Source organism: Lampetra fluviatilis, chromosome 30, assembly GCF_964198595.1.
Source record: "Lampetra fluviatilis chromosome 30, kcLamFluv1.1, whole genome shotgun sequence".
In the NCBI taxonomy this organism is placed as follows: Eukaryota; Metazoa; Chordata; class Hyperoartia; order Petromyzontiformes; family Petromyzontidae; genus Lampetra; species Lampetra fluviatilis.
In genome coordinates, this window is record NC_136304.1 from 10,757,840 (window position 1) to 10,763,872 (window position 6,033).

General features: G+C 51.5%; 1 long non-coding RNA gene across 1 annotated transcript in view; it reads left to right on the forward strand.

Annotated features, from left to right (window-relative positions):
- Positions 1-4,492, forward strand: part of LOC144943267 (uncharacterized) — a 28,109-nt gene extending 23,617 nt beyond the window's left edge. The window contains exon 3 of the long non-coding RNA XR_013639472.1: positions 3,238-4,492. This is a non-coding gene — a long non-coding RNA (uncharacterized LOC144943267). The remainder of the gene's footprint in view (positions 1-3,237) is intronic.
- The last annotated feature ends 1,541 nt before the right edge of the window (positions 4,493-6,033 follow it).

Consider the following 6,033-nt stretch of genomic DNA (forward strand, 5'->3'; position numbering starts at 1 on the left):
AGGCATGCGTGGCATTCCGATTCTAAAAGAAAGTACACGAAGCTCACATAAATGTGCCCGGAAATATGCACGCGTTCTGTTCCCTCTCACGGCCAACACCAGTGGCTATAATCTGAACCGGTCCTGGGCCTCCCCTAGGTTGAGTCAGCCTCAAATGAGTACCTGGTGCGGTGTGTAATAAAAATCGCCGCTGCGGAGACAAAAGCGGCTGGGCGTGGTGCTGGCCACCCACCCCCTCGTGTGTCGTGCCGGCCTTCATAGGTGCTCGCTAACAGCACTTGCCCCTACAGTTTGTTGAGGCTATACGGGGGATTGTTTTTATCTTTAAAAAGTTGTGTGTGTGGTGGGCTGGAGGTTGTGAATACGCCGCACCCTCCCGATCAAACTTTCGGTCCAATGTGTGTCCACGCAAACACCGCCACAGTGGCATCTGAATCTGACCCCGGTGTCCCGCGAGGTCAATCCGGCCTCTGGAACGAACACATCCGGCACTGTAATCTAAAGCAGTGCGATCCACACTGTGGAGACAAAGGTGGTCAAGGCTAACGGTTCCCCCCCCCCGCCTTGACGTGCTGCACTTTTCACAAACTGGTGGCCTCAAGCCATTCTTGGCAATTCCACAGCCTTATGGCAGGGGGCCCAGCTTATCCCAAGGACGCCGTTGAGCCCGCGTACAAAATTACATTCACTTAAATAACCCCAGGGGAATGATGGGCTGAGTCGACCCTTGAACCGGAATTGAACTCGTGTACACGTAGTTGCAACTGTGAGTCATGAGCTCCGCCAACATTGACAGTCCGCGAACTAAGGGCTCCAGGTCAAACGGGGAATGTGTTGTCTCCGCGCGTCTTCGCGTGCGTGTGTTGAGATCCAGTCAAACAAAACCCAGCAGATTAAAAGCAAAGACGAGTCAAGCAGGTCAACGCGTAGACGTTTTTCTAACCATTACACGAGGCAGCTGAATGAGTTCGGTGGTCGCTGGGGTTTCCCGTGATATCTTTCCACGACAAAACGATTTCAAACGTCACGATATGAACATTACTGCGATATCACTGGCCCGTAACTTTGCAATTGCTTATTGCGTCGTGCTTTGCTGTGCTTCCAACACGCGTCGGGATTGCTTCACAGTCCATAGACTTCCCTTCAGCTCGGTTAACGCTCCCATAGTTCTGCTCGCCGCCACGGCTTTACAATTTACAAGGCACGTGATGTCGTTTTCACGAGACAACGGAATTAACGATGAAAATGACGGCATCATATTACCGCCTTGGTAGTCAATTACACTTTGAAGGCCACACACATTCATCGGGTAAAAAGTATGTATTTGTAACTTTGTTATCATCTGTTATCATTTGTATGTTGAACTTATTTCGCACTGTACGTCGCCAACCGTGCTAATCGGAGGTGATCCAAATCACCCGGATTCCCACCAGACCTAAGACGCTGAAACAGGCTTTTGAGCCCGTGGATAGTATTCGCATGAGTAGCCACCAGGCACTGAACACGACCACGGGTTGTGGGTAGCAGCAGCCCACGCGGCCTGAACTCTCCCCCGCCTGTATCGGCCTGCACGGACCAGCGTGGCGAAGTATGGTCACATCATCCTCCCGGCCAGTGGAGCTGCCCCACCGCATTTTGTCGAACTGACAGACAGCACGAGGTAATAGCGGGTCTCTGCGCACCTCGAACCTTAACCCGTAGCCACCGGAGAGCTTTCGCGAGAAGTGCAAACCCAGAGGCATAAACGACGGTGATGGACATCGCGGAGGAAGGAACAGCGCAGTGTTAGCGTCTTCTCAAACGGGGCGTTATTTGCATTGGGGATGAGCATCATCGCACGGTGGTGGCCATCTCTGCATCGCTCGACACGGCACTCACCGTGGTGACCGAGTGCCTTGCCGAGCCCCATTAAGCGCGGCAAACCGTTCAGAATAAGAGTCCCGGAGGCAGCTGAATGTGAGTCGAGCCTCCAAAGCCGATGGCGCGTCAGAAGCACCGAGGCCGACATCGCCGAGATGTTTGAGGCCTCGAGCCCTCGGGATGAGTTTGCCTCTCGAGAGGCTCGAAATTGGCCACGTCGGAGCACCGGGTCAGCACTGGTCACGACTCCTGGGGGTTTTACCTTTGCGAGCTCTTACGCCGTGCGTGCTCTCAATTGCCGGGGTTTGAATCGTCACTGCGCACAGGCGGCCGTCGTGTTCGTTTGAACTCCGCGCATCTCTGGCTCTCGCGGGCGGGCAGGGAGGAGGGTGTGTGTGTGTGGGGGGGGTCTCCATTATAACGGCGCACGTGACGGTGGACGCGTCACACACCCTAGTGCCGGCCGAACACGTGGTCGCCTGGCGCGGGAACTGGCTTTGCGAGAGCAACAATCGGGGAGCGGTGGTTCAGCGGTTAGCGCGCTGCGCTATGAACCCGGCGACCCGGGTTGTGTGCTCACTAACAGCACTTGCCGCAACAGTCTGTTGAGGCTATATGGGGGGTCGTTGTCTTTGTTGGAAGGTGCACGTGTGCTTCGCGTGAGTCTCGTGGTGCCGCTGTGTTCGACTCCCGGTCAAGCATTCACTCGTGCCTGAGCCTCGCTTTGCCCTCTTTCAGGGCAGCTTTCATTATAATCACGAGCGCTCGGTGGGGTGATTGCATTGTAAAGACGCACCAGGAGTGGGGGAGACGAGGCGGCCGGGAGTGCGTGGCACTGCCTCCACAGACCGTGCCGGCCTTGACAGTCACCAACCACCGACGATCCAAATTCGTTTTCGGGTTCGGCCACGTGGTCGATTGTCACGTTTACACTGATATCGGAAATCGTTCACGATGCTAGGCCAATATATCGATCGCGTAAGTACTTGTAGTTAAAGCCGTGGCTTAGGGGCCGTCCATAAATGACGTCACTCGATTTTGGACGATTTTTGACCCCCCCCCCCTCGTCACACGGCGTCACAAAAAGTCAGACCCCCCCTCAAATATGACGTCACAAAGCTCTGCCCCCCCCAATTTTTTTTTATATGCTTCAAATCGCTTTAAACTATTGTCATTGTAGTGCATATTTAAATTGGCGCTGCACTCTGATGTTGTAGGAGAAAACATTTATTAAAAAGTCTATTTAATTAAATAGAACGTGTTGCCTATATGTAATTAAAGTTGCGCATTTTTACGTGACGTCACGTTTCTCAACCCCCCCCCCCCCGTCATCGTCACACATCGTCACAAATGTCTGACCCCCCCCCCCCCCCCTAGGTGCGTGATTCCGCCAGGGAGTGGCTGCTCGCAACATCGAGCGGGCCACCGTCATCTGACTTCTGCGCGGTCTGCAGCTGACGGGAGTCCCGCTCGACGGCGCCTTCCTCCGACGGGCGGCATCCGACGTCTTCTCGATGTTGACTCCACGTTGGGGCGGGCAGCCTCTCACCGCGTTAACGGGAGTCGCAAACACCACGGGGACTGTGGCCTCCCCCTGGAGCTGCGTCATCGATGTCCTTATTTCATCCACGAAAGCCACGCCGGGTCGTATGCGATAATTTTTTCAGGAGGGCCCTTCCTGCTGCGGCATTATTTAGTTTTATTGTAAAATGTAATTCAGCCAATGGATGGCGAGTTGCGTCGACTATACACATGAGAAGAAACCGGAGCAGCCGGAGAAATCCCTCCCACGTGCGCGCGGGGGACAACAACAACAACCTGCGATTAGCACAGTTGGCTTCGTACGGCGCGAAAGAAGTTCAACGTACAGCCTGTTCTCCTACAAACGCCGCGTGTTGTTTTCATAACGCGAATTGGATATGTAACGCGATGAATGTATCAGGGAACACCGTTTTGTTATAGCGCCCGATGTGAATTTGGATATAACGCGATCGAGTGAACGGAACTACGTTGCACGAGTAGGAAACAATGAGGATGCATCATCGCACAAGGCATTGGGATGCTGCTAGATGCTTCTAGATGCTACACACGCGCCTCAGCCTTTGCTCAGCCTGTGCACGCATCCCACGCGTTATCGCGGACTGTGCTTTACCCCCCCCCTCCCACACCATATTACATGTTATTTATTATAACGCGATTTTTTCCAAAACGCGGTGTTCTTCAGGAACGCAACTACCATCGCGTTACAGGAGAACACGACTGTACACAAGACACAACAACAACGCTCTATCCCCGTACAGACGGAAACAGGCGGCGATCAGCCCCCTCGCTGCACCGCCATCTGCTGGCGAGCCAGGGGAGGTGATGGCACCTCCTTGTCGCCACCCACGCGAAGTGCGCTTCGCAGCCGATCCGTGTGCGATCCACCAACCCCTCGCCTCCCTCCACGGTGCCAGAGCAGAGGCTGACGAGGTGCCGTGACGGCGGCGGCGGCGACGTAGCCACGAGCGGTCGACGTCTATGGCGTGAAACCAACGGCGGTGTTCCCGCAGTCGTCGGCACAAAGGTTTCATCAGGACGGCGATCGCAGGTGTCGCTGCGGGCTATTCTTAGACCTCGCCGTGACTCACTGGCGAGCTTCAGGTGGGCGAGTGGCGGGGTCGGGGGGGGGGGACGCGGATCCGGGAACGCGCGGCCCATCCTGGAACGCGCGTGTGGGGGTGTAGGGGGGGTACAGCCTGGATGGGTGGGGGGGGGAGGAAGGGGGGAGGGGTCACCCTTACGTGCAATTGTCCTTAAACGATTGACAACTGCGGCGACAGGAGAAAACTTGCGTGGGTGTGATAGGGTTGCAGTTTTAAAAATGAAAATGTGTTTTTACACTTTATGGCAATAAAACAGGAGGCGTTACGATTTTCAAACACCAAAACAAAAGCATCGAGTCTGCATTAACCGCGCAGTACTTGTGGTGAACATGCAAACAAACACGCTCAGATATTAATCATGTTCTTTGGCACGGACTTCATTCCTTGCAAAAGGGATCTATTTGTTGTCTGAACATCTGAACACCTGTTTTCTTTTTTTTCAAATACTTTGATGGTGGCAAAAAAATGTCCCACGATTTCGGGTTGTAGTTGTTACCAAATGTTGTCTTTCATACAGTATGAACGCTGGGTTTTATATACTGCATCTTAATTGTATATAACCAAAGGGTAGATTGTATACGCAGGCTTTCACGACGAATATGATACATAACAACGGTTTTTGGGTTAGATTACATAAGTATATATGTGTCGTAACCCTCCACCACCCGACACAGCCAGTAAGGGAATTGTCAGGGAAACAACGCGCCAATTAGTTTACTACTTCAGCCCACCGGTGTGTTGGAGAGTAAATCCACAACATGTACAATTTGAGTATGACGTTTCGCTGGTAATTACATCCAGCATCATCAGGCGATTTGCCAGAATAGTGAAGCAATCCACCTTCTTCTGGTCTTGAATAGAGCAAGATGACGTCATCACTAAAGCCATCAGGTGCAGAGATCAGAGGCGGAGGAGGGGTGGAAGGTTAATGCAATTATATTCACCTTTATTACAAATATGATTATTCACAATGATATTATTTTGCATGGGTTAGATAGTCGTGGAGATATGACAAGGCCGTAATTATAATATATATTGGGGGACACATCTCCCCAATATTCAAATATGCTCAAAATGTCACCCCCAATATATTGCTATAAAAATAATTGCTGTGCTATGTAAATAAAAACAACAATTTGCTAAACCTTGGCCACAATATCTGGACTTGTTTTCATATGATTCAATGCATAGATTTCTGTTTATATGAGTGTGGTTATGGTTGTACTTTATTAATCCCTAATCTCAAACATTACATACAATGAAGCAAGAAATGGTAAAAAAGTAAAAACAGAGCGATGTAATACAATACACTATTAGACATTATTGTAAAAAAAATATCAAAAGTCCATCCCATGTGTTAGTGAATTTTTAAATATTTTACGCAGGTAATTCGTTTTCAAATTTAGATTTTTTTCTGGGTTGGGACCACCAGACACCCTGGAAGATTTGGTCCCCCCCAATGTTGACTCCATGGCTACGGCCTTGAGGTAGGATGTCAATTGCTTAACTGTAACCCTCCACCACCCCG